The 4,322-nt window shown below is 41.5% G+C and overlaps 1 long non-coding RNA gene across 1 annotated transcript; it reads left to right on the top strand.

Annotated features, from left to right (window-relative positions):
* Window positions 1-1,524: 1,524 nt before the first annotated feature.
* LOC119011983 lies at window positions 1,525-2,595 on the top strand. Its single transcript, XR_005072319.1, has 2 exons — window positions 1,525-1,645; window positions 2,370-2,595. It is a non-coding gene; the product is annotated as an uncharacterized LOC119011983 (long non-coding RNA).
* Window positions 2,596-4,322: the final 1,727 nt, after the last annotated feature.

The raw sequence follows: 4,322 nt of genomic DNA, 5'->3' as shown, positions 1-4,322 counted from the left end.
ATTTTTGAATCTCATTACCAACTCGTCAAATACCTGACACTTAGGTCATCCCGAAGTGTCGTTATTTGATGAGCTGAAATTGGACATTTAAGCTCTGAAATGTCATTGTGTTGATCCAACACAATCAAACAGATAGATAACAAATTGTATAACAGCTCCGAAAATACTACACAACGCAAAGACAACGATTCAAACATTCATCCTTCGTCTTTCGGCAGTAGAGGCTCCATAGCAACCACCATAGCAACAACAAATAATGATGCATTTCTGCTGTTTTTCTGGCGAGACCTGGATACATCATCGCAATATCTCACAAGCTAAAGCTCATACACATTTGAAGAATGAGGATTAGGAAACCAGAATATAAATATATCTGTTGAAATATTATCAACGGGTATTTGAATGCAGAAAAAAAACCCCTCTGTATTTTCAACTGATAATGTAAGAAACTTCAAGGTCACGCGACATGGAAACAGAAAAGGATTTTATCACCATTCTTGTGAAACTAATCCTTCTTGTACTGTGGACCAATGCAGCCATATGTACATATAAATTAGAGCTTCCATGTTTTGCATAAAAACGATGTCAACGTTTTGTTCTGGGGATTGTCTGAGAAGGAGACCGTCGGTGAGATTCATTGTCTGGGACCATGAATGTCTGAACCCAACTCTGTGTCACTTCATCCAAAAGATGACGAAATGTTTCACAAAATGATTGGAAAATATACCAAATCAAAAAGCAATACATCCAGTATGTTTTAGGAAATGTCCCTAGAAACCCCCAAAAAACAGGTTCTCTTAATGATGCACAGCCTTGAATTCTGGGATACTCTACTCTCAGTTGTTTTTCTTCACCCTGCAGAGGGTTTAGTCCTCTGGGAGAGAAGCTGGCACAGGATGGCTGCTTTGTTCTCCACACGACATGACAAAATGAAAGCCCCGCGGCGAACCAAGTCGTGCCTTTCTGGCCAAAAACAAAACGAATGCCATGTCACCCGCAGTGACACATATCCCCTCATTTTGAAGGCAGATATCAAATCTATTTGACCAGCTTGATAAATATCATTTCACATAAAAAAAATAAATAAAAAAAACATGACACAATGTTAGCGGTCCAGTACAACTCGACAGCAAACCGTGACAGAAACAAACAAAATATAACCAATTCAATTTCCTGAGTTGTCAGCCTTTTTTTTTTTCTTTTTTGGTCGGGTTAAAAAGTAGCTCACGATGCTGTGGGGCGGATTCTTTTCTCGAGGAATAGAAAGACCTTATCAACCTGTTAAGCGGAACCGGAGATCTGCAGAACTTGTCAAAGACTTGGCATCGGTACATTTTTCAAGCGTTTTCCAGTCGACTCACATAGAGACGAAGGTTCAGCCACGCACAGAAATACGAGAGTAGAAATATTTCTTGCTCCTTAAAAATTGCAGATTTTCACATCTATCTATCTGTCTGTCTATCTATCTGTCTGTCTATCTATCTGTCTATCTATCTATCTATCTATCTATTGTGTGTTTTGGCAGATGCAATCGCAGAAGGAGATAATTGCGTAGTCCAACTTGTCATCCTCACGCTGAGAGCTACTCCACGTCCTGTGTCCCGTCCTTCAAAAGGACACTTGTGTTACATCAAAACCACAAGTGGTGAGTGGGGATGAAAAGAGGAGATGGAAATTATGGATCGGAGTTTAAGATACTGTGTACAATTTTGGCACTTTCACGTTTTCTTTAGGACATCTGAACGGACGCTTTTTCTGTCAGGAGTGGGGATGACTTGAAAAACATAATTCCTGTGGGTATTACTCTTAAAAATATATTTCCATCTCACTTAAATTTGGGAGACGTAACAGGCTCTTGTCATCTGAATTTGTTGTTTTTCTGTCGCCTGCAGGGTGAAATAGCTTTTTTAAAGCTGCTCTAATCAATATTTTTGTCTGAACAATGGATCAAATCACAAATGTGTAATGGAAAAGGAAGGAGTCGTTTGATGAAACCTATAAATATTTATCGCCCGACTCTGCAGTTTGTTTCCGATTCATGGAGATATTTGTCATTGTTGTCCCACAACTTTACTGTTAAGCTTATAAAAGCTCTGACAAATCCTCCGTACACTTCTGCCCAGCAGCACACAGCAGACAGACTTAGTGACTCGCTGGTGGACAAAGTTGAGCATTTGGCCGCTAAAGAGACAGATATTTCCCTCAGGAGTTGGTGGAGACCAAAACAGAGCTAACAAGGGACTGAAAGTTGGACCCACATTCATCAGATGAACACCTCTACATGAATCCTAATGTTTCTGTTTGTATAACCGAGCAAGTGTTTGTCATAAAAGCTGCTAACTTATGATACATCACTGTTGTATTTGCAGCTTGTTCCTGCTCCCAGGTGGCCTTCACTTGTTAACTGCAGGTTTAAAGTACGACGAGGAGCTTTTAAAAGCGTCTCCATGACCTACATAAACAAATGAGTCCATCTGCAAGAAGACTGGCTATTTCTGAAAGTGATTACAGTTATTCTACATGCCTGTCATCGAGTTGGATTTTGACATATTCGGGTTGGATGAGTCACAAAAATAAAACCATTTTCTCTTTTTCTCTCACTGCAGATGAATTTAGGAGTCTCACAGCCAGAGGTGAGAAGCTGCTCTGTAGTTTGGTACGCTACTAAAACCAAATTTACTTTGTTACCCCATCTTGTATTAATCTCTCGTAGCCCCAAGTAGATACATAAACTCATCGCCATGAATCCTGCAAACATCTGTGTTTACGAAATAAAACATATTATTGAGAATATGTTGCCTTTTTTCTGTTAGTCGCTTCAAAGCAATGCAATCTCTATTACGGGAGGCGATGATGCTCATCCAGCGTTTGTCCACAGGGGGCGCCAGAATCCACAAAACATGAGCTGCTTTAAAGCAACTCTACGCAACTTTTTCATTTTAAAACAACAGCTTCAAAATCATGTTGATGGCACAGTGTCTTGTAACAAGGCCCCCCTATCACTTGTTGCGGGTGCCAGATTACACAAAATGCCAATTTCTACAAAATGCTGCTTTAAAGATGAAACCTTACAAGATGTGGTTGAAACTTCCCTCCAGCTATCATTGTTCCATTTTGCATTGATTATTTTATAATTACACTTTACTTCTGTGTTTCAGCAGCACTGATAGAGAAAACCCAACCACAGGAGATCGACAGGTTTTCATTATTTCCCTGGAAACAGGAACATAAATGTATCTATTTTGAGAATATGACAATTAGGATTATTAACTGAACTTGGCGACTTACAGTACAGATAACTCCAGGAGACTCTACTTTGCTGTTAATGGGCTGTCGTCAAGCAATCATGGTCAGGGTGCCAGCTGTCAAACTTTTTGACCTACTTTTGTATAAAAGTCATGTGACTTCATTCCGCTGTTGAATGACTCATCCGTCGGTACCTTGGCGGCGCTCAGTCAGCCTCTCTCAAACACCATGTCAAATAAAAGGAAAAGAACGCTCAATTTTTCGTGCCACATCAAATCTGGGTCCACTTGACGCGATGCTCGGAGCCAGGCATAATTCTTGGGCGCGTAGTTAATGGCGTGACCGCTCATAAGAGCGGCGAGATAAGGGAGCAGTGGGGGTGGATCCTTGTGGCACTGTGTAATCAGGACGTGGTGATGAGAAAAGGTCATTTGTGCTAATGCAACATTTTTTATTCCATGAGAAAGACGTCAGCGCTGATAGATGATCCAAAGGTCGCCCGTGTCATCACGCCCATTCTGTCCTGCGGGGTGATGCAAAACAGATCTGATGACTGCCCTCCACACTCCACACTCCATCAGAGAACAAGAGAGCGAACAGCTCATCTGGTGGGCGGATAAGGACCTGGGTGGGGCTCGCTCGCTCACATGATGAACAACCTTGCCTGCAACCTTACTCACGATGTTAACTCACTGACGGAGATTTGCAGAACCAAGCACAGACGAGTTGAGGGAATCCGGTGCGTTCAGGGCCCGGTCGTTTCCACCTCGCTGAGGTGGAAGACGTACCTGAAGCAGATTTATGCTCTTTTGATCTGTATCAGCAACTCTAACAGTAATGAAAAAGCTTGTGTCCTCACACCCCGACACGCTGCTCGGATAAACACACAATTCATACTGAGCAAATGAATCACCTACTTGATATGCGCAGGAGCAGTAATCATTATCTCGCTAGCTCATAAGCATTATACTCATAGCCTACCAGTAAACAAAGCTTATGAAATCCCTTTTTGTCAATTAGCTCTTTGAGAAATGATCCGGAAAAAAAAAAAAAAAACTGTGATGGACGTGACGAGA

Source organism: Acanthopagrus latus, chromosome 22 (assembly GCF_904848185.1).
Source record: "Acanthopagrus latus isolate v.2019 chromosome 22, fAcaLat1.1, whole genome shotgun sequence".
NCBI lineage: Eukaryota > Metazoa > Chordata > Actinopteri > Spariformes > Sparidae > Acanthopagrus > Acanthopagrus latus.
The sequence above is the reverse complement of the archived record's forward strand: the minus strand, read 5'-3'. Positions and strand labels throughout refer to the sequence as shown.